General features: G+C 51.5%; 1 long non-coding RNA gene and 1 other non-coding gene across 4 annotated transcripts; one reads left to right on the top strand and one right to left on the bottom strand.

Moving 5' to 3' along the window:
• Positions 1-168: 168 nt before the first annotated feature.
• Positions 169-23,599, bottom strand: LOC130871166 (uncharacterized). 3 transcript variants are annotated; one of them, XR_009056830.1, is made up of 8 exons: positions 23,464-23,599; positions 20,370-20,523; positions 5,770-6,011; positions 4,960-5,157; positions 4,631-4,860; positions 4,116-4,275; positions 969-1,969; positions 169-736 (listed from the first exon to the last, which is right to left on the bottom strand). It is a non-coding gene; the product is annotated as an uncharacterized LOC130871166 (long non-coding RNA). The 3 variants fall into 3 exon arrangements; XR_009056831.1 differs by having other exon boundaries at positions 5,770-5,955; XR_009056832.1 differs by lacking the exons at positions 20,370-20,523; positions 23,464-23,599 and adding an exon at positions 19,011-19,904 and having other exon boundaries at positions 5,770-5,955.
• Positions 16,486-16,557, top strand: Trnad-auc (transfer RNA aspartic acid (anticodon AUC)). Its single transcript has one exon. It is a non-coding gene; the product is annotated as a tRNA-Asp (tRNA).
• Positions 23,600-24,275: the final 676 nt, after the last annotated feature.

Here is a 24,275-nt window from a genome sequence, read left to right as displayed (position 1 = left end):
GGACTCACCCCCTGATGGAGGTGCTGGGAACTAAAGGCAGGTTTCTTAAGCACTCAGTCCTCTCTTCGCCTCCTATTATTAACCCCATCCGTTGAAAAATAAGACCACTAACACAGTCTAAAGCCAAATTTGAAGCAAGCTTTAATTAAATACTGGCCAGGTGGATGGGCTGGCCAGGTCCATACCTGACTACCCAGGAAATGGCCCTAAGTCATAGTTTGCAGGGACTTAAAATATTTCCCATCAGGTCCAATCAGGGGCAAGCATACATTCTGATGTATTTCCTGCCTGTGAACCTGCCCACATGTGATCAAGCTCATATGGTATATTTGGGTCAAACAAGCTTGTTTAGGGAAGTGAAAATGTGTAGCTTATTATCTCCCATAATCCCAGCACTAGGAAGGCAGTGGCAGGCAGGTCTCTGTCTATGGAGCAAATTCCAGGAACTATTTGCCCTTGGGCAATGGGCTTGCAGATCCCATGCATTTTTTTTTGTTTGTTTCATGGATTTCTCAAATTTCTTAAAGTGTAACTTTGGCTATCACACTATGTCTTAGTGTGAAGAGACGCTATGGCTAGGGCAACTTATAAAAGGAAGCATTTCTTTCTTACAGCGCTAAGAGGCTCAGTCCATATCATCATGGCAGGGAACATGGCATCAGGCAGGTATGGTGCTGGAGACTGAGATGGAGCTGAGCGCTCACATCTTATCCAAGAGAAAGAGGCATATAATCCCCTGTAAAAGCAAAATCAAAAGGTAAATTACATACTTCCAACACACAATGGCACAGACTATACCTCACTATTCCAGAATGGAGGAAAGGGGGCACACTGAGGAAACACGGGACCAAAGCAAGGCTGCAGTCCAGCAAGGCAAACTCCAAACCCTCCATATCTGATGTCCAAGGGCTTAGACGGCTCTTCAGATCTCCAACTCCCTCCAGCTTTGCTGACTGCAACACACTTACCTTCCTCTCTTGAGCTAGTTCCATGCCCTGTCCGCAGCTCTCCTTGGCAGGTGTCCTGGCTCTGGCATCTACAACATCTTGAGCAAGGTTCAACAACCCCTTTGCTCCTATGTGCTTCATGACTCTCAATCCGAAACCATGGCGCTGATGCTGCCAAGCTCTTCGCCTGCTCTGAAGGAGCCTGGCCCCTGCTTGAGTGACATTTGCACAGCTTTCCTCTGCTGCTGCTCTTTAGGAACAGACTATTCTTAGGCCTGTTCTTTTCACAAGAGCAGGATTAGCTGGTGGGGTCTCACTCCCTTTATTCTATTTTACAGCAGATTCTTCTTTAAACGTCTCATCTCCGGGAGCACAGGACTTGCTCCAACATTACATTCCCTGTGCTGTAGGGTTTGCATTTCTCTTTGCACTGCCTGCTCATTTTCATTGTAGATCTGTGTGATTGGTAAGCACGTGACACAGTCAGTACTAGGCTGTCTTGAAATCTCCTCTGCTAAAGATACTAATCCAAAACTTTTCAATTTAGCCTCTGGCTGAATTGTTTGACAAGGGCAGGAAGCAGCCACATTCTTTGCATAAATATCACAAGAATAGTCTCTAGGTCAATGGCTAATATTGCTTCCTCTCTGAAACCTCTTTAGTTGTGCCTCCACAGTCCACATCAGCAACACTGTCTTCCAAGATCCTACTAGAAGGGCCCATTAAGCTCCACTTAAAGCATTCAACAGATTTTCCAGTCAAAGGTCCCAAGTCTTCCATGTTTCTCCAACAAGCAGCATGTTCAGGTCTGTCACAGCAGTCCCCGAATACCTGGTACCAACTTCTGTCTTAGTCACTGTTCTATTGCTGTGAAGAGACACCATTACCAAGGCAACTTATAAAAGGCAGCATTTAATTGGGGTCTTGCTCACAGTTTCACAAAGTGGGTCCATGCTCATCAAGGCAGGGATCACAGTGGCAGGCAGGCAGTCGTGGTACTGGAGCAATAGCCGAGCTCACATCTGATGCACAAAATGGAAGCAGAGAGAACACAAGCCTGTTTCTGGCATGGATTTCTAAAAGTTCAAAGCCCACCCCCAATGACACACCCCCTAGTACTTTCTAAACAGTCTTTCATCTGGAAGCCAGACATTCACATAGCTAAGCCTGCAGGGCTCCCCTGAGCTACAGAGAGCAATGTCTTGAAGGAATAGGGTAAGAAGTGGCATGGGCTGGCGTGAGTAGCTGGTGGAGGGTGTCCTCAGAAGACTGGCTAATGTTGAGCTGTCGCAGGAAGCACAGAGTTAATCAAGAGGCCCCTCCTGCTCCTCCACCCAGCAGCAGCAAGCATGGTGGCAGGAGGGTGGGGAGTCACTCCTGACCTCCTAATACTGCAGCCAGGAGAGCTAACAGAAACAGAGCAATGGAGTGTTGGGGTGTCTGAGCCCTGGTTGCATGGCAGTGTTATTGAACTTTGGGGTGTTTGAATGAGAACGTCCTACATAGGCTCTTATGTTTGCATACTTAGTCTCCAGTTGAACTGTTTGGAAGGATTAGGAGGTGTTGAAGGAGGCTTGTTGCTAGGAGTGAGGTTTCAAAAGCCCAGCCAGTCTGTCTGTCTGTCTGTCTGTCTGTCTGTGTCTGTCTGTCAGTCTCTCTCTCTTTCTGTCTCTCTCTGTCTCTGCCTCTCTCTGTGTCTGTCTATCTGTGTCTGTCTGTCTATCTCTGTGTCTGTCTGTCTATCTCTCTCTGTCTCTCTCTCTCTGTTTCTGTCTCTGTGTGTGTGTGAGCCTCTCTCTTTTTCTCTCTCTTTCTCTCTCTCTCTCTGTATGTGTTTGCGTGTCTGTCTGTCTCTCTCTGTCTCTCTTTCTGTCTCTGTCTCTCTCTGTGTCTGTCTGTCTCTCTGTCTTTCTGTCTCTCTCTGTGTCTCTGTGTGTGTGTGTGTGTCTGTCTGTCTCTCTCTCTCTTTCTCTCTCTCTCTCTGTGTATGTGTGTGTGTCTGTCTCTCTGTCTCTGTCTCTCTGTCTCTGTCTCTCTCTCCACCTGTGGATAGGATGTAGCTCACAGTTATTGCCCCAGCACCATGTCTGCCTGCATGTTGCCTTGCTCCTCGCCATGATGATCATGCACTAATACTCTGAAACTGTAAGCAAGGCCCCAATTAAATGTTTTCCTTTATAATGCTTGCCTTGGTCATCGTGTCTCTTCACAGCAATGGAACAGTAACTAAGACAGAATTGAAATGCCTCCTGAGGGAGGCTCATGAGACTCCAGCTAGACAAAAAGTCCCATTTCTGGGAGATTAGAAACTTGGGGGGATCCCGGAAGGTCCCTCTAGCGTTATAGGAGTGAACATCTGAGAGGGGAGGAGACTCTGAGCAGCTGAGGAAAGAAGAGATCTTCAGGCCTGCAAGCTGTGCAGAGAGCTCCAGGGTTGTAGGTTTTGGGAGTTATCACCACACCTGGGTGGGCTTTACAGTGACAGAGCTGCTTTAGAGTCGGCACCAGTTCCTAAATACCCCTCAGGCACAACCCCATCAGTAGTCTCAATAAAAACTCAATGGCAGGCCGGGCGGTGGTGGTGCACACCTTTAATCCCAGCACTCGGGAGGCAGAGGCAGGAGGATCTCTGTGAGTTCGAGGCCAGCCTGGTCTACAAGAGCTAGTTCCAGGACAGGAACCAAAAGCTACGGAGAAACCCTGTCTCGAAAAATAAAAAAAAAGTAAAAAAAAAAGACTTTTCATTTCAGAGAGCCTATTTCTGGGCTCTCAATTCTGCTCCATTGGCCTATGTGCTTATTTTGAGGTCAGAACCATGTTGTGCTGGCTACGGTGACTTTGCTATATATATAAAACAGTGTGGTGCCTGCAGTTTTGATCTTTTGCTCTGTGTCTTTTGTGGTTGCACAGGGATTTAAAGTCTAGTCCACCCGCTACTGGATCTGGACCTGGAAGAAATGACACCAGCTCGTTCCTATTGACGGCAGCCGAAGCGCAGTCAACCTACTTGTCCATTCCAGATGAGTGGAAAAGATACATGGAGTTTGTAATACTATCTGGACATTAAAATTGAAATCCTGTCATTCCCAACAACTCGGATGGACCTGGAGGATGGTCTATTGAGTGAGATAAGCCAGATGTGGAAAGGCAAACACTGTGCTTACTCACATGTGGAGGCCAAGAAACAGACCCCTTGACGCTGAGAGTAGAATTGTGCCTACAGGTGGTCAGTGGGTATTAGTGGCGGCCAGATTAGAAGACGTTCTGGCTTCTGTTTCGCAGCAGGATTACCATGGTCAACAAGACCATGGCACAGCTTTCCAAAGAGCTGCAAGAAAGGATTCTGGATGTTTTCGCTGCAAAACCATGGTAACTGTTTGAGGTGATGGGTATGCTGAATACCCTGATTTGACCATTATACCACATACCCAAACATCTTTTATGCACAATATCTAAGCATCCAAATATGCACAATAATTATGTGTTGGTTACAAATAAAGCCTTAAAAGACAAGTAAGCAGAACCTTGCTCCAGCCCCAACCCGGGGCGCCTCCCATGCTCCAGCCCCCAGCCCTGGGCACCTCTCATCCTCCAGCCCTCAACCCTGGGACACCTCCCATGCTCCAGCCCCCAGCCCTGGGCACCTCTCATCCTCCAGCCCACTGCCAGTCTGCTCCACACACCGTTGTCTCCTCTTTGGCTGTCAGGTGGCAGCAAACTTCAATAGACACCGAGGAGAGGAAGAAGGACAGCATGGATGGCTGCTCTAAGACACCGACACCATCATGTCAGGGAGGATGCTGGGTACATTTCTATCCAGTCTCTTTTCCTGAGTACACGTGTACACGTGTCTGTGAGTACACAGGGAGGACAGTTGCCCCAGGCCATATAAGTGAAGCGTGTACACATCCACCTTTAGAAGAGAGAGCCATATGTACACAATGGAGGCCACCTTCTGCGTGACCCTAAGGTCACTAAGTACTCTCCCCCATGCATTTGCCTCAGGCCTTACCTGTCTGTCACCTGCCCGTTCTCCTTCTCTTTGGGTATGCTGAATTTGTCCTGTTTTTGTATTACTGGCGTTCCAGTTCATTGTCTGTCCATATCACTAAAGGGGTCTAAACATCCGAGAATAAGCCCAGGACAGCTTCAAGTGACAGATGCTGGACAGGCCATATCAGGAACATGGCTCTCCATTTGCCAAGGGGCCCTTGGGCAAATTAGAAGACTTTAGCAGCTGTGCCCACTAACTGCTAGTGAGGGTGGGTGGAGCAACAACAGTTGGGAGATGCCCTGACGCATGATCTAGGTGGACGTCCTGGTGGGACATGATTGGTGGGGCGGGGGTGGGGCAGACAGAGAGGAGGAAGGGAAGAGGGAGGCAGGCAGGTAGTCAGGCTTGGAGGTCTGAGGGATTCTGTCCAGCAGGGTCTGTTGACCCGCGGTGCTCTCCTGCCCATGCAGAACAACTTAGCCCTCAGCCAGACTCAGCCACTGCTCCATGCAAGCAGCAGTACACCCTGTTGGCGGCAGCATGCCGGGTTGGGTGGACAGCCCTGCATAGCTGGGATGGGGGCACCCTTTGAGGCTCATCAGTCCCACAGAAGGCAGCGGAGAATAGCACCCATATTTTTATGACAGTACCCGCCATTCACGAACACTGCCACCCTTGCATCAGGGCAGTCTCCATGGAAGTCTCCAAAGAGAGCTCAGTTATGCTCAGTGCACAGCAGGAGTGGGTGCAGGGAACATGGGGCTTTCTCTAGTATGCAGTGGACCAGCGGAGGCCAGAGTGCCAGCAGGTCTGCAGCCTCTCTCCTACCTGGTGTCCAGGTTCCAGCTTCCCCCGGGCTCTACGGCCTCCCATCTGGGGCTGCTCAACTTGAACTGTGCTGAGTGGAAAGATGGCGGGAATTCCCTTTATGTCCAATGCTGCTCTCTCTCTCTGGAACACTGAGCGATCACACTACGAAAGGACCTCCCTCCGGCCTGGAGGTCCCAGTTCAGGCTGCAGTTGAAGGGCAGAGGCCAAAGAAGACAGCATCACCTTAGATTCCTGAAGTACTGCAATGGAAACCACAACAAGGGATTTCCTGTCTTGTAAACCCATCATTCTGGAAACTATCCTGCCTCCATGGCCCCTACTGGGGAGAGGAATAAACTTCTTCCCACCAATGGCTAACTTTAGATGGCAGCTGAGTCTCTGGGCCCTCTTCCTCTGCAGCCATTGGAGACCGCCAGGCTGCCCACCGGGCCCTGCTGGCCTAGACAGGCTAAGCACAGGGATCGGCCTATACTCTTGACCTCTTCAGATAACATCAGCCCTGTTAGATCCTTGCCTGGTCTAGCAAAGTTAACTGTGCTTCCAATCCCACAGAAGGCCAGACCTGAAGTGACAGAGGTGGCCAGCAGAGGGCAGCAGAAGGCCATGGAACCATGGGCTTCTGCATCCCTGGGCAGCTTTGTCTCTGACCCTGGGACTTTGTCCCTTGACTAGGACGCCTCAGACTCTGGCCCAGCTCTGCAAGAGAGTATCAATTCTCCTGTCTCACACCTACCCCAATCCCAACTGCACCTTGTCACCTCTGAGCCCCCTCAGGTCATCGCAGGAACACATGAGCCCCAGAGCTCACCCCTAGCCTTCCCAAACGTATGCCCCCACCCCCACCCCGCAGCATGCAGCACGAGACCCAGATGGCAAGTGGGCCAGTGGGAACACATCCAACATTTGTAGCGGCATGGGTCCTCCAGGTGGTCCTGTGCAAGCCTATGACCACGAAGCAGGTGTAAACACCCTTACAAGCTACCTTCGCTCTGAGGTCCCTGTAGAGGTGGCCCCCCATGTTATCCTGGACCCAGGATCATAAGTACTGTGGCCTGAGCTGGGTTAATCTCTTGTCATTATCCAGGGGTGTGGATCTCGCTCATTCAAGATAGAAGGTTCTTGTTCCTTCCCACTGGCCTCAAAGACGAGGTCTCAGAATTTGCCAGAGACCTCCCTTAAACCACTGACCATCTTTCTCTGGTAATCAGATGAGTCCTTGCTCCAAACTGGCCACTCCTCAGTCCTGCTCCCTCATCCAGACCCACACATCCTGGCTAGAGTTGGCCTCACTACCGGCCATGACTTCCCACGGCTCTGCCGGTTTCTGCCTTTCCCAGCAACCTCCTGCCCTGAAATCCCGAACCATCCTATTCCCAAACCTTTTTTCTTAGGCAGGATTTCTGTCGCTGTGATGAAACACCACGAACATAAGCAATTCAGGGAGGAAAGGGCTTGTTTTGTTTACCCTTCCACATCACGGCGCACTACCAAAGGGAGCTAGGGCGGGAACAGAAGGCAGGAGCCTGAACGCAAGGGCTGATGCAGGGGAAGAATGTTGTTTATAGGTTTGCTCCCCACGGCTTGCTCAGTCTGGTTTCTTAGACCACCCAGGACTATGAGCACTGTCCTCAGTGGGCTGTGCCATCCCAGATAAATCATTAACGAAAAAGAAAGAAGGAAGGAAAGAGAGACAGAGAGAGAAAGCAAAACAAAATATCCTGTAGGTATTGCCAACAGACTAGTGGGGCATTTTCTCAATTGAGGTTCCCTCTTCTCAACTGATTCTGACAAAAACTAACCAGGACCCTCCTGGAGAGACGTACTGCACCGAGGGCCTGTCCTACCCCCTACTCCACCTGGCTCCCCAACCTGCGGTGGCCAGACCTGTCTGGGCCCGATAACTCTACCTGTTACAGAATCCAGCCCAGGAAGGTTATGGCACACTGGTCTGAGTCGGTACAATGATGCTGGAGTCAAGGGTGGCTGACGGACAGATGGGGGCTGCCCAGGGGATGCGACTGACTCATAGGATAGCATGGCCAAGGAAACAAAGCTTGGAAGAGCAGAGCTGACCCCTGAGCAGGCGCTCCTGAAACCCACCCTACCTCACCCAGCTCTGCTGCTTAGAGACAATCTAAGTTCCGTATCCCAGTTCCGACCCCTGTCCCATGGAGCACTGAAAGCAACTTCCCCAAACCACTGCTATTTTGCCCGGTAGTCTCAGGTATGGCCACAACCCCACTTGATAGGTTCTACCCTTCCCCTCTTCCCCACCCCAGACAGACCCCTGCTAAGCACAGACCACGCCTTTCAGTCTGGGAGTGCAGTCAACTGGAGGGGATCCTAGCTGGGTCTACCTGCCACAGCCTTTGCCTCCCTCTAGATGCCCCATGCCAGGGAAACCTGCATAGGGATGCTTGCTTCAAAGGCCAAAGTTTGAAGTCAATGGTTCCTGCATATCTTTCCCCAGGCTGTACCTGTCCTCTGACCCAGGGCTGGGAGGAGAGTGTAACAATGTCCGCCTGCTCTGGGACCATAGCCATGGCGGCTTTCCTTCCTCTCTGCCTGTCTTTCTCACATCCAGGGTGCAGAGTGGGTTGTGGCAATTCTGGGGCACTATGTAAGTGGCTATGGCTGGAGGGATCCGCTTGTTTTAATAAGAAACATGTTTTCTACATTCATTTTATGTATATGAGTGTCTGTGCCCAATGTGAGCCTGATGCCTGCAGAAGTCAGAAGCGGGGGGCATCGAATCCTTGTGAGTCATCCCGTGGGCTCTGGGAACAGAACCTGGGTCTTCTGGAAGAGCAGTCAGTGCTCTTGACTGCTGAGCCATCTCTCCAGCTCCCCCCCACACACACACACACACAAAACTGTGTTTCCTCCTTCTTTGCTTCTCTCAGAGACAGCAGTCTGGGCAGGAGTGTAGCCACTGCCCTCCCCTGGCAGGGTGAGGTGCCGATATCACCTCCACGGAGAAGGGCACCTGCAGTGAACTACATTGTGGTTTTCCAAGCAAGAAGGCAGCAGAGGGGTGAGGAGCCCAGATCTCTCTTCTAAAGTCCTGGCTTTCCCCACTCCATTGCCAGGAAAAAGTCACCACTCCGAACCGACAGTAGCACAAGGGGTCCCCAATTAGGCCACAGTTCTGTGGGCCACCAAGTCTCCTGATCCCTGTGTAGCAGAGGAACCCCAGAGCTTGGCTCTATAGTCAAAAGCTGTCTTTCCAATTATCTGCAGTGGCTTTGTCTAGGAGAGGATTGGCTTCCTGCAGCTTGCCTCGGCTCTGGGCCTCTGGAGGAAAGACTAAGTGGGTTGGGGTTAGGGACCTGGCTGAGCAGGGCTGAGCAGCCCTGTACCTGCCGCCAAAGTCCTCGTACCTGCTGCAAGAGCTGACCTTCTGGAGAGACAGCTGATAGAAGGCCACTTCTCCTGTGTGTTCCTTGGAGGTCATCAAGCCCTGGATTGCCTTGCTCTCAACTTTGCCCAGACACCAGGAAGACCTCTACAGATGCACTGCCCCTACCTGGGGACAGATGGCTACTCCAGCCGCCATTTGGTATAAAAGTTTCCGTAGGCGCCAGCCTTGCCCACCTCTTCACTCTCAGGATCCCTTGTCTCAGCATTTAGGAGCCTGCATGGACCACCCACAGTTCTCTATGGCATGGTGCACCGGGTAGGCTGGGTGGGGCCTGAGGGGCCCTGTGCAGCAACGGGAGGCATGCCGGGGCCTACGGTCTTAGCTGAGTTTCTGGTGACTTAAAGACACTGGTCCTGGCCCTGTTTCCCTTGGAGGTTTGTGGTGTAAACTCCACCCCTGCATGGCTGGGCTTCCTGGACCCCATTGTCCTGGAAGGAGCCCCACCCCCACCCCACTGCCCCTTCTTTTGAGTGTAAGACACTCTCTGGACATCTCTGTCCACTTCCTATCTGGCCTATGCATAGAGCCACTACCTACAACAATGAGAACAGCTTGAAGCAAGGAGGCCGCAGGAAGGTGGGAAGGAAGCTCAGAGCTCTCGGCCCCGCTGGGCACCACTGCAGCTCATGGAAAGAGAGCCCCATAGGCTCCTATAGATGGAGCACCGGGGTCTCAGGGCTGGGACAATCTCCTCCTGATAATTTCTTGGACAATCAGGGTCTGGGCTTCCCCAGTGATAAGCTGAAGGCTAGCTGAACTGCCTCTCCCTACTGGCCCCCAAGCTTCATGGCGTCCTCATTTTGGGAGTGAGTTTAAGTGAGATGAAAGGAAAATGACATCCCCTGCAAGAGGGAGCCTTGGGTGGGGTGGGAGAAGGGCAGGCAAAGCCTTCGACGGTGAGCAACAGGAAGCATGTGTTCAAGGAGCCAGGGCCTTGTTAAGCTTGCAGCTCTGTTGTGGTTCTCAGGGAATGGAGAGACCACGGCCATTCTTGAACAGTGACCAACAGAAGGAAGTCTGAATGCCTGGCCAGCCCCCTCTGTGTAGGTAGCCCTTACCTGCTGTGTTCCCAGCCCCCTCATCCCAGCCCTCCCTGGTCCCCTGAGCCTTCCCTCAGATCCCAACATTATCATGTTAAAGACTAACGTATCCCAGCCATAGCCCTGGAGACAGAGGCCTGTACTTCAGTGAGGCACCAGGCATGAGGGACAATGCGGGGTGCAGTCTGGTGAGCACACCGAAAGAGCTGGGCACCCAGGCTCCAGGCCCCCCAAAGCTTGAGGACTTCTGAGGCTCCAGAGCTCTGGCCTAAGGTGTAAAGAATGACATATTTTATTAGCTCCTTCAGCCCCATGACTGGGTTTTTCACAAGTCGGAGAACTTTGAGAGTGGGTGACCTCCAACACCCTTCCTCCCGCCTGGGCTAGTGGCAGAGAACACAGAATGAACCGGCGGCCAGGACAGCACTGGCTTTGAATTGCCAGTGTGGCTGGTGCATCTGTCTCACAAAGTATCTTGCTTGAGGAGAAGAGATAGGAATGAGGTGTGGACAGCAGGCGGATAAAGGGCTCTTTCTCTTCCTCTCTCCCTCTCTTCCATCCTTCAACTTCTCTCTTTCTCTCTCCTACCTTCCTTCCTTCCCTCCCTCCCTCCCTCCCTCTCTTTTCCTCTCTATTCCTCCCTCCCTCCTTTCAATCTGGATTAGACCCTTTAAAAAACTGAAATGTAGGCCTGGGCAGTGGTGGCACATGCCTTTAACTCCAGCACCTGGGAAGCAGAGGCAGGTGAATCTCTGTGAGTCAAGGACAGCTTATCTATACTGCAAGTTCCAGGACAGCCAGGGACGTCACAGAGAGAAACCCTTTCTCAAGAACAAAACAAAACAAACAAAACAAAATAACAACAACAATAATGACCCCACAAAAACCCAACCAAACAGCCAAACAAACAAACAAACAAACCTGAAATGCAGTTTCTACTTCAGGGTGGCAGTTCTCATTGCCTCCTGTATCTGGGGTCAGAACTCCCCTCATATGTGGTATCAGGAATGTTAGTTCCCACATTGTGGAGTCTTGGAGAATAGGGTATGGGGGAAGGTGTATTCTCAGAGCATAGGGTATGGGGGAAGGTGTATTCTCAGAGCATAGGGTATGGGGGCAGGTGTATTCTCAGAGAACAGGGCACACGGGAACGTGTATTCTCAGAGAATAGGACATGGGGAAGGTGTATTCTCAGAGAGTAGGGCATGGGGGAAGGTGTATTCTCAGAGAGTAGGGCATGGGAGAAGGTGTATTCTCAGAGAATAGGGCATGGGGGAAGGTGTATTCTCAGAGAGTAGGGCATGGGGGAAGGTGTATTCTCAGAGAACAGGGCATACGGGAAGGTGTATTCTCAGAGAGTAGGGTATGGGGGAAGGTGTATTCTCAGAGAACAGGGCATACGGGAAGGTGTATTCTCAGAGAACAGGGCATGTGGGAAGGTGTATTCTCAGAGAGTAGGACATGGGGGAAGGTGTATTCTCAGAGAGTAGGGCATGGGGGAAGGTGTATTCTCAGAGAACAGGGCATACGGGAAGGTGTATTCTCAGAGAACAGGGCATACGGAAAGGTGTATTCTCAGAGAATAGGGTATGGAGGAAGGGCATGGGGGTAGGTGAGGCCAAAGGTGAACCCAAATCGATGGGTTGTAGCCTCATCTGCAACAGGAGGAACCTTGCCACCAATACTCAAGGTCCCCTATGTGCATAGCTAGGGTGGCATAGGAGGTGGGGATGCCTACAGTGGACGAGCCTTGCCCTTGGGCCTCTCACAGTTCAGCCATCCTCAGGTATTCCCAGCCCTGCCTGCCTCTGTGCCTTTGCACAGGTGGTTCTTTTTGTCTGTGCCTGACTCTTTTCAGTCTCTCGTTTAAAATATTTTTATTAATATTTGAGAACTTCATGTATGCATACAATGTTTGTTTAATTTTAATTATACCCAGCCCCACTCATCCCTCTAACTCCTGAATCCAACCCTCTCCCCCACGGTGGTCTCTTGTTTGAGATTTTTCTAGAATTCTCTCTTTTTAAGTGTGTGCATGTGTGTGTGTTTGCACGTGTGTGTACCTGAGTGTATGTATGTATACCACATATGCATAGATGCTAGCAGAGACCAGAAGAAGGTGCTAGATTCCTTATCATCTTCCCAATGTGTGCTAGGAACCAAGCTCAAGTCTTCACTAGGTTCCACTTCTGCACCAGCCTGTTGTGTGGGAGCCTCGTCTCCTCACCGCTGGACACACAGGTAACCATCATGGCCCCTGTCCTGGTCCATGTGCATAGACACTGGTGTGGTGACTGGTGAAGGTTCCTTCACTTGGGATACCTGTCTGTGTCCACGGGTCAGCGCTGTGCCTGCTGGGCCTGGCTCTGAACCCTGTGCTATAGCACAGGGCTACAACCTGAAGAACAGGGCTGGACTACAACCCAGTTTTCTTATGCTCCCTTCCCATAGACAAGATTTCCTTCCTCTTCCCAGCCTGGCGCAGACACTGCCTGCTCATCAGCCCAGTCCTTTGTGCCTATGAGTTGCTATGGAGATGGGCCATTCACAAGCCTGGTACTTCAAGGCTTCCCACCTCTCCTGGTGGGCTAGGGAATGAGTAGCTGGGATGATGGCCTGAGTTCCCAGCAGAGGCTGCCTTCTCTCTCTGTCCAGTTGAATGCCACACCCGCCAGGGCAAGTGTATCACACACAGGAATTCTCACTCTGGTGTGGGTGGCTGACTCTGAGTCCTACCTTAGGAACAGGTGTGCTTTTCCAGAGACATCCAAAGTGAACAGAATGAGGGAAACAGAAACATGTAGTCTGTGAGGTGGCCTGGCTTTTTGACACACAGGACACCGACAGGCAGCCAGCTGGGTTGAGATACCCTTCCTTCCCTGGGTCCAAAGTGCCATCCCTATCCAAAACAGCTTCCCTCTGGGACTCTGAGTTCCAGGACGTGACCCCAGGGCTCTTGTCATCCTTCTTCCAGGCCCCAGAAACACATAGCTGACATGTGGGGGGTTGGGGTCAGCCACACTGCCTAGGGATACCTAACCTGGCAACAGAGCTGGTTGCTAGCCCCCTCCAAGCGTCACACATGTCGACACTGTGTCTGACTCACCTGTCGAGAGCCTGGCAGGATCTTTGTGGCTCCTCTACTTCCTCTCCATCCTGCGCCTTTCATGGGTTTTATCTCCCCGCGATCCACCCTTTAATCATCTCAACTCTTGGAACTAGAAAAATCTACAGCAGAATTTATGATTGTGCTGGCCCCCTCCCTCACGTCCTAAGGTAGGAAGAGAGATGTGCCACCTTTTCCCAATGGCCTCAGGCCCGGTCTGGGGCCACCCAGTCTCAGTTTTCTCCCTGGGGTGATGAAAGGGAGTCTCTGTCCTCCCGCCAATGCCCTTGGCTGTCTTTGGGAACTGAGCTCTGCGCTGCTCCCAGGAACATTAAGTCTCTTGGGGACATCTTGAGTCTTGCTCCCAGCCAGGAGTTCCCCAGTCTCAAGGCAGGCCTGCCATCCCACTGAGTCAAAGACTTCCTGTAAGTTCACTCAGAGGGAGTGGTCCTACAGCATCTGAGCTCTATCCCAGTCCTTATCTATCCTAAACACCTGAGCAGCCAGACCCAGGGCGGGCTGTGCTCTGACCAGCTGCACAGAAGCAGACGTGGAAAGTCAGCAAGGAGCTACAGACTTTAGATCTGAGTGGATGTGTGGCCTCTGGACTAGCTCAGACTGCTGCTTCCCCAGGAGTAGAGTGTATCGGCCACCCACTCCCCAGCCTATGCAGCATCCTTGGAGCCCCAAACTATGGGCCAAGTTGTCCCATGGCCATGTCTGGAAGCCCAGAGACTGGAACTTACCCCTAATCCCTGATAGGTCAATCCCGGAGGTTCCGCCCACAGCCATTCAGAAGCAGAGCAGCATGCCTGCCCTCCCTTCCTGCACTTCCACAAACAAGCTGCCAGATGTTAACTGAGCTTAGCAAAGGAGATCCTGTCATAGATGGGGCCCTAACTGGCCTCTCCGTGGGTCAGCCTAGATATGCCCCCATTGTCCACATGGCTGCCCACACCTGTGAGGGTGACTAGTCTATCTAAGACACTTCAACCAAGAGTACCAAGACCAGGCAGGGGTTCAGTTAGGGGAGGGAGTCTTACCCTGGCCTTTGTGGTCTTCAGACATCTCCCACCATGCTCTGTTTTGTGCTGAAGAAACAGAATGAAGCTGGGAGTCTACACCATAGCCTCACCTACGTGGCTGGATGTGAGGCTGCCCACCCTCAAGTCCTTGCTCTCCCAAGAGCTCAGATGAAGCCAATACCATGCATTTGCTGTCTGTGCATAATGGGGCTGACCTCAGCCAGGTTCCAGACACACAGGGACAGGCGGCAGCGTGAAAGCACCTGACATGGAACCCAGCAGAACAGACACATGGATTAAACCCACCAGGTCTCTCACCACCAAGGAGAGTACTTCAGAGTACTTCAGGCTAGGGTTGGTGGCTCCCACAGGAGGAGTTCAGGACTCAGGGACAATGGTCACCGACTGCCTGAGCTAGGGGCAAGAGCTGCCCCAGGCAGACTTGGGTAGGCTGTGCTTGGTATTGGTAATAAAGTCATCATTTTAAAATAAGCTTTTTTTGAGACTAGTTCTAGATTTGCAGCAAAGACAGTACAGAGAGCTCCCATATGCCACATAGCCAGTCTCCTGCTGTTAATACTGCACTCCTGCCATCTCTGATGAGCCAACACTGAGAATCCTAGCAACAAAATCATCCCTTCTCCAGATTCGCTTAGTTCTGACCCAAACTCTCTCTCTCTCTTTTTCTGTTCCACTCTCTGACTGTTGGTCCCAAACTCCCCAAGAACAGAGACAGATACATATTTGACTGGCTGGGCCTCCCACAGACACTCTGTGACCCTTTCTCTGGGTTTTCCAGGGGCATCTTTGGGAGTCAGGCCTGCTGAGGGTGCTTTCCTTTCCCCGGAGGTACTGGAGACATACTTCCAGGCTTGTTTCTTCATCTATGACATGAGTCTGGATCGCTACTGTGGCACCACCACCCTTGGCATCCTGAGGGGCTCACTTGTGTGTGATCCTGGGGCAGACACCCTTTCTCAGAAACCTGAGGCACCCACCATGGTGTCTCTTTTTCAGATGGGACGGGGTTGGGGTGCAGGGCCTGCTCCCTCAAGGATGGTGACTTCTGCAAGTGAGAACCGTAAGTTATCATGCCTAGCTGTCACCTCCTATGCACACAGTCATCCTCCTGCCTCCAGATCAACCAGAGTTGAAAAGGTGACCTTTACCCAGAAAATCAAGGCACAGAATGGGCAGAGCCATGGACTGATGATGGGTCTGCAAGAGCGGCTTCCTACTGCTCAGTGTCTCGGACTCAGGCCAGCAGCTACCCAGCATTCAGGACTGTGAGGCATGGTAAAGTCTGTTTGTGCAGAAGGTCAGCCATGGGGTCAGGGCTGACCTCAGCCAGGCTCCAGACACACAGGAGCCGTGTGGAAGCCAGCAGGACAGCATGTGGATTGAGCTATAAGCAGCCCTAGTCCCTCACAGGTGTCAGCTATCCCTCTGCTCTAAGTGCTAAGAACCCCTGCCTTCTCTGAGACCCCCCTCTCTTGAACCGCCCCCGGGCCCACTCCATTTCAAGATTCTCCCTCACAGGGAGTAGGTCTCTCTCTATGGCGATCAGTCTTGTCACCTTGGTTTAAAAACCACCTAAGGGATCAATGGAAGATTTCCTAGTCACCTGTGACACTTGTGGAGATGTGTGGGTATGTCTGTATCTCCAGAGGGAATCCAACCACAAGACTCTAGCCTAACTCGTGTGTCTAACCTGTGGCTGATGGGCCAGCACACACCCTAGGACAGCTAGGAATGTGGCCAACAAAATCTGTAAAGTTAGTTAAAACATTACAAGGTTTTATTTTGTTGTTCTGTTTTTGCTATTTTTGTGTCAACTTTGTAGATGACATCATGCTGTGATATTCACAAAGTAGACACGCCTGTGGGATGGATTCACGATTACTGGAAGGCGGTGAAATGTATGAGGTGGGGTATGATGGGAGGAAGTAGGGGCTGGGAGCATGATCTTACCCTGCCTGCTTCCTGTATCTCCTTTCTCCATCTCTTGTCCTTCATAAAATGACCTGTTCTACATCGCTATTCCCTCCTTCCAGGAAGGATGAACCTTCTGAAACCCTGAGCCAAATTGAATCTTCACTCTTTTTAACTTCTGGTATGGCTGGGGGTGTGGCTCAGTGATAGAGCATTTGCTTATCACACAAGAGGATCTGGGTTCAAACCCCAGCACCTCCAAAACAAAAATAAAAGCCATTTGTAGAGGCCCTACACAGTCCACACACCAGGCCTCAAGATCCTTGTTGTTACTAAAGCTGGAGTGCCAGAGTCAGACGTGATGGTGCGTGTTGTATCTCGGCACATGGGAGGCTGAGGCAGGAGGACTGCTGGGAGTTCAAAACCAGCCTGGGCTACCAAGTGAGCTCTTGTCTCAACACACACACACACACTCACACACACACACACATACATCACAGCATGAATGCACTCACACACACACCACGCACACATACACACACACCACGCACACACACATACATGTACACACACAAACACACTTGCACACACATGCACATGAACACACGTACACATGTTGGTAGGTATCTTTGTCACAGCCTGTAAAAATAATACACCTCATTTCACTATCAGAGAAACGGAGGCTGGGAATACAGAGACACTAACCAGGCATGTCTTTGGGAGCCTTCAGATTTCCTGGTCCCAGATGACACACGTGAGCTATGTTAGGAAGGACAGAGGTGCTCACAGTCAGGGCTGGGACCAGGCGAGGCCCCAGCTGAATCTGGCACTGCTCCTAAACAGCAGGGCAAGAGCTAATTAATTAACATAGGCCATTGCTAACCGGGTGCTAATGAAGACAAAGAGGCTGAGCAGGCAGCTGTGAGCGCTTAGCATGGACCTCTGAGCAGATGGGACAGCCAAGGGGTCTCCTGCCACTGCAGCTTCACTGGTGGCAGCATCGAGGGCCAAGTATCCGCGTCTCCTGTTTAAATGTTTCTTGTCGTGAATGGACGCTCTCCCACAGCCTGCTCCAGTCACCTCACAGCCCCAGCTCACCGGTGGAAACCTTTCTATCCTGCCATTGGATCAGCAGGTGCTTCTTTTGTGGACAGTCCCTCTCGCATCTCTCCAGCAAACCTCCAGGTGTCCCTAGCCAACCACTAGAGGGCGCAACTCAGGCACAGCCCAGCTGGGTAGCCTTGCCCTTACTCCCCTGTGTGTGTGGGGAAGAGTTGGAGCTTAGAGAGGTGGATGCTGCATCCTATTGTACCATGAGCATGCATGCTTCTTGCTTAGTTTGGGTGAGGTCTGACGTATATTGATGGGTTTCTTTTATGTCTATACCCATTTTTCTCTATATAATCCAGAACAGTCCTTTGTGAAATGAATTGCTGATACTTTCACGTTTTATCGTTTATCTGTTGATTTTCTTTCTCCCATGAAGCTACTTTTTATTTTTATGAGGTTGAATATACCCATCTCTGATTGTACAGCTTCTAGAATTTTATAATTCTTAAGAGTGATTTGAGATTATAGTTATTTATTTGTGGATTTTTGTTTGTTTGAGACAGGGACTCACTATGTAGCTCTGGCTGTCCTGGAACTCACTGGCTGAGACCAGGCTGGCCCCAAATTCATAAAGAATCACCTGCCTCTGCCTCTACACCACTATGCCAGACTTTGTGCCTTTTTTTGTTTTGTTTTTGAGACAAGGTTTCGAATTACTGAGTTAGGGACTCACACTTCCTCATTGGTTTGTTAACTGAATTGTCCTAAAACCCTCTATGACTGTGTATCTAGAGTTAGTCTTTGAGTAACTCACCTTCCTTCCTGGATTTTATCTATCTCCTTCTCATACTTGTAGTCTTTTCTGGGATTTTCTTCCCTACCATCTGATGTTAATGATGTGTTAATCGCCGTGGTCTTAGAATGTAATGTGTTCCAGGAGCTGGTCACTCATGTAATGTGTTCCACGAGCTGGTCACTCGTCTTCTTCCCCCGTTCTCTCTCCCCCTCTTTCTTAATTTTTCTTTCTCTTTTAACAAATTATTTTTATGTGTATGGCATTTTGCCTGCATGTATGTCTATGTACCACATACGTGCCTGGTGACCTCAGAGGCCAGAAGAAGGTGTCAGATCCCCTGAGACTGGAGATACAGATGGTTGTGAACTGTCATGTGGGTGCTGGAAACTGAACTTGGGTCCTCTGAAAGAGCAGTCAGTGCTTTTAATCGCTCTTTCTAGCTCTTTCTTAAAACAAACAAGCAAAATTTTATTATAAAATTTTGCACTGGGCGTGCTGGCGCACACCTTTAATCTCAGCACTCGGGAGGCAGAGGCAGGTGGATCTCTGTGAGTTGGAGACCGGCCTAGTCTATATCATGAGCTTCAGGACAGCTAGAGATATGTAGATAAAACCTGTCTCAAATAAACAACAAAAAAAAATACCACAGTTAATCAAGCACAAAGACTGCAGAACTGAATGAAGTCCTATGCCGTTAGGAGTAGCCATTTGGAGCGAAGCTGAAGCTTCACACTGGATCTTGTACTTTCACTATCAAATATATTTTTATTCACTTCTTCACCACCAAAAATAAAATTCCATGACAGAGTTAGAACTTAAAAACCAATTAACTTTATAAAAATGTTCTTTCATAGCTCATGTTCAGTACCTTCATCCAACCTTCCTTGTGCTATCTCCTCTGTTTCTTCTTGCCTTGTGACCTTCAGAACTGCTCTGGACAGATGCTCGAGCATTCCAGGGACAATCATTCAGGACTTCAGGGGGTCGGCTCCAGCACTGGGCTCTGTCAGCTGGTTCATCACATTAGCCTTTCCCCTTGGCCCTCAGAGGGATGACCCTAGCAGGTGCTGTCCAGGGAGCCTAGGGAACAAAGTCTTCCGGAAACATAACACTCTGCTACCTGAGAGTGGTGGCTGGGATCTGGGATCCAGGACACCAACAGCTCAAGGCTCTGTGCCTAGGCCTTGACTAACCCAGCTTCAGCCACACAGACTCATCAAGCACAGTCCCATGGCGGGAGACTTGTCAGGGTAAAGCCAGCACATGAATGGGATGGGCCAAGGTTGAAAGGCAGGAAGTGGGGCTGAGAAAGAGGGTGGGTGGGATGGGCAGACCCTGGATGTTCACCACAAGCTGGGAGACTTACATATGAGACGGATAGCAAACCTCGGCCATCTTGAACTGTTAGCAAATCCTGGCTAAAAACACCCCAGACTCCAAGGCCTGTCTGTTGTCTCCACCTCTCTGAACCTTCTCCACATAAGAGCCATAGGAGTCCCTGACCTCCCTCACTGGGAATGTGAAAGAATGCATTCTCACACGAGGAAAGAACTCAGGACCGCAAGGGGGGCACCCACACACTGAGACAATGGGGACGGTCTTTCGGGAACTCACCAAGGCCAGCTGGACTGGGTCTAAAAAAGCATGGGATAAAACCGGACTCGCTGAACATAGCAGACAATGAGGACTGCTGAGAAGTCAAGAACAATGGCACTGGGTTTTGATCCTACTGCACGTACTGGCTTTGTGGGAGCCTAGGCAGTTTGGATGCTCGCCTTACTAGACCTGGAAGGAAGTGGGAGGTCCTTGGACTTCCCTAAGGGCAGGGAACCCTGACCGCTCTTCAGGCTGATGAGGGAGGGGGACTTGATTGGGGGGGGAGGGAAATGGGAGGCGGTGGCAGGGAGGAGGCAGAAATCTTTAATAAATAAAAAAAAAAAAAATGCATTCTCTATACTCAGTGTGTCCTAACCTTCAGAACCAGTTTTTGGGGCCTCTGTGTCATCTGAAAGCCAGGCCTGGTGACCCAGGGCAGGAATTAGAGGGAAGGCTTGGTCTAGGACAATCTTGGCAGCAGGGCTGTCCCATGGCTCTTAGGACGCAGAACTGCTTGTGGAAAGTGGGACAAAATATGGGGTGCAGCTAGGCAGGGGCCAGGCGATCCCTGTCCCATCCCTTTGAACTTCCAGCTGAGCACACCATGAATAGATTCTTTGTCCTGTATTACCTGAGCAATCCAGAGTGAGATCCTTCTCCCGAGGGCTCAGATCTTCATTGGTGCCCTGAAGGGACGAGAAGAGTCAAAATCCAGCAGAAGTGTGAACGAACCTCCTGAAGGACTGATGTGGGACTTCCCTCTGCATGCTGCGAGCAGCTTCCTCCTACAGAGGGCAGATGACCAAATGTTGCAATAGGGAAGAGGCCATGAGGGACCCTCCTTAGTGCCCTTTGGACAGGACCACTAGGATGAGTGAAGGTAGTCCAGATGTGTCCTCAGTGGGGCTCTCTGAGGCTAACCATCGGAGTCCCCACCTGGAAAATAAAGCAAATTTGCATGTTCTGTGGGTGGCAGTTGCCCAAGCATGTGCTCTGGGCTGGGAGTGCTGGGGAGCTGTACTGAGCCCACCAGAAACCCTCCACTGAGGGCACAGGAAGGGCTCTGAGACGCCTCCCACCCGCAGCTCATGCAACTGCGAGCTGTGGCTATTCTGGATGAGGGAGCTGTGCCTCCCCCCCCCCTCCCCGAGAGCACAAGAGTCTACTCAGTGCCTCCCATCCAGTTCTGACTGCCCTCTGGGCTCCTAACTGAATAGCAGCTCCCAGTCTAACTATCACGGCTAGATGAGTGCTTCTAGAAAAAACCACATTCCCCTGGGGGGGCCGAGGAGGGTCAAGGAGCCACAGTGGTGATGTGGGATAGCCTGGGGACTGCGCTTCCCCGAGCCCTATCCCTATGACAGACTTTGGGCCCTCTGGGACATAGCATTCATCTCCAGCTCGCCAGTGGGCTAGCTGTGACCACTCCAAGGTTACCAGCTCAGCAGCATTCCCCAGGGGACAAGCATCCTTATGGGAATGGGAAAAAGGGACAGACCCAACGTTTGAACCTGAGAGTCAGCACTGGTATCTTGCCTAGCCTGATGCTCAACCGCTCTTCCTGCTCAGGCTCTCTTCCTAAATACGGCCCGCAGTGACCACTGAGAACTGACCCTGCAGTGTACACATCCTACCCGATATCCCCAGCAACCTCTCAGAGGTGGGACACACACATGTTTCAGAAGGTGTACTCAGCATAGGAGAATCTAGGACGGTGCACTATAGGAGGCCCTGGCTCAGAGCTGAGCCCAAAAGTGCTGGGAGATGGGCAGGCCCAGTGGGATTCTGGGACATGCCAGGCCCCTTCCCTGCACCAGCCCCGGTTGCTGCTGTGTGTGCCTTTGATGAATAAGAGATGAGGAAGCTGATTAATTATGGCTTGATATGCACCAAAGTTGGGCAGAGGGACTCAGGGTGGGGTTCCTCAGAGGTTCAGAGCTGATGATGGCAGAAGGTCAGGAACCCAAGGTGTGTGATGGCAAGAAGCCCCTGAGGGAGCAGAGGTGTGGGTGATCCAAAAGGGGCTGTCACAGTGTTTGTCTTCCTAAACTCTCCAGCCCTATTTCCTGTCTGGAAAAATAGGTAGTGGTGTTCCGACCACAAGACCAATAGTACCATGCATTTTGCAGGCCTGGCACAGACTCCTCTCAGGCCTTGGGCATAAAGCCACCTTCTGTGGTGAGAGCAGATGGCCCCCAGCTCCCTGGCACTGAGATTTCATCCCCAACCACCCACTCAGGTTGGTGGCCTTGGCATGCTTAGGCAGCAGGTGCAGCCGTACAGCTTGACCTTCTCTGTGCGTTCCTGGTTCCTCCTTGCACCGTCCCAGAGTGCCCAGAGCAGGCCAAGCAAGAACCAAGTCCCTTATTTCTTCCTTCTTTCCCAGAGAACACCACCCGTCTGAGGCTGTGTGGGTGTGTCCTAGAAGGGTGCCCCACACCTAGCCTATGCCCACGAGCTCCTGAAGCTCTTACAACAGTGACTACCTTCCAAGGCTGCACCACATCCCTGCCTGTCTCTATGCTTGACTCTGAGTGGACCTGGAGGTTTGAGGCATCTCAGTAATCTCTGCTAGGATCCCACATACTTCCCTCAGGGGACAGGAGAAGCAGACAAAGAAGGGATGGACAGCGATCTGACCACACCCCAAAGCATTAACATCTGCTTTATCGACATGCAGAGGGCTAGGCTGAGGTCATGCAGTCAGACAGGGCACTTTCATGCCACACACAGAGCACTGAGCTGAGTCTGGGACCAGGGGAGGAAGGTGAGCAGTACTGGGGCACTGCAGGAGGGAGTGCCTGGGCAAGCTAGCCCTGGGGGCGGGGCAATTTAGACAGACCTCCAGTCTGGCCCTGCAAGTCCAGTCCAGAGAGGGAATGACTAATAACACATTCGAAGCTTTAGGGAGAACTGTCTGCAGACTCCACATCCTCTTCTGATTCCCAGGGTCACATGTGCACAAGGCTGGAAGAATTCACATCTTCCAGTCCAAATGGGCCCATCATCTCAGCACAACTGCTGGAACTTCCTGGAAATCAATCCTTGTAGATCTCATCAGCAGGACACTAAGTGGCCCAGCTTCCCCAACTGGGCCTCTGACTCTTCCTGCAGGGGTCAGCTAAGGCTGTTTTTGTGTCTTAACCGGACTTCAGTCTAGTAAACCCCCCAGCAACCCATCACTAGCTGTCAGCTGCCCTCCCTGATTCTTGGGGCCCTGGGTGGCGACAGTGCAGTACCTGCCCACAGGGGAAGGGCTCTGATCCTTGAATTACCCAATTATACTGGCCCACACCCTGATAAACATGCCTCTCCAAACCTTCCACATCCTCATGCCTAAGAAGCGAGCCACATCCTCCCAGAGGCAGAAGGGTCAGCATCCATCACCTTGGTCTTTATCAGATCCCCTTCAGAGCTGGCAGACACCTTAGCTGGCATCTAGGTATCCCAGAGACTCGGCTTCTAGAGAGCAGCACCAAAGTGCTGATTGGCAGGATGGGTATGCAGACCACAGAAACACTGCCTACAGACTACGGATGCCCAGTTCACACCACACACGACCTGTGAGCAAGTGTCCAGATCTCAGCCCAGAGTACTCAGGGACGGCCAGCTTTGAGCTAGAGAGGCGTGTGGTACTAGAAGCCTCTACAGTAGCAATGACTCTTCTTCCCCTCCCACGCCTATCCCATGCCGCAGCAATGGAAGGAGGGGGTCACAATCCTTACCTCTCCAGCGGGCAGCCTGGCCACCAATAATAACACTCAGTGGGACCTGCCTCCTCCAGGCCTCAGTGCACAGACTGTAACCCAGGATTCTCTGCCATGTCACAGGGCATGAGGTGATCTTTAAGGAGAGTTCAGCTCCTGGTTTGGGCACTGCTGCAAGCAAGGAGGCTGGAAGAAAGGTGTGGGCCAGGATGATAGGCCATGGCTTTCTGCTGGCTTTCGGAGGTTGGCCTTGTGTTATCCCTCTGTCCTTGGGTGACAAACGTCCCATGTGACGGGGAGGGGGACGAGAATTCACAGTGCCACTTCAGGGGCCAACCTGATGGCACTCAGTGACCAGTATCCAATGAAATGAAGAAGTGGCTGTGGATGCCCGCTTTGGCTCCACCCCATCTCCCAGGTGGCTGGAAACTGAACCCACTTTTCAGTGACCTGAAATTCCAAGACTGGGACAAAGGCAACTGGGACAAGGCAGGCAAAGGTGTAGTTGGGGACACAGGGCAGCAGCCAGGCAGGACTGAGCAGTGTGGCCTCCGCATGTACCAGAAGGCCAGTCCATTGCAGCAACTTCAGCGCTCTCCGCCCTGAAGGCTATGTCATGCACACTTGGTGTTTGCTTTCTCTGGTGAGGCCAGCAGACCATGAGCCCTACCCAGCTCCCAGGCTGGATCATGTGCAGGAGAAACACAGACAATGGCCTGGCAGCCAGCGGACGTCCCCCAGAATGCACTTAAGAACTCCAGGTAGAGCACCCACGCAGCAATGGGAGATGGGGCGTGTGTGTGTGTGTGTGTGTGTGTGTGTGTGTGTGT

The sequence above is a fragment of the Chionomys nivalis genome, chromosome 3 (assembly GCF_950005125.1).
Source record: "Chionomys nivalis chromosome 3, mChiNiv1.1, whole genome shotgun sequence".
NCBI classification, from domain to species: Eukaryota; Metazoa; Chordata; class Mammalia; order Rodentia; family Cricetidae; genus Chionomys; species Chionomys nivalis.
This window is presented reverse-complemented; position numbering and strand designations above follow the sequence as displayed.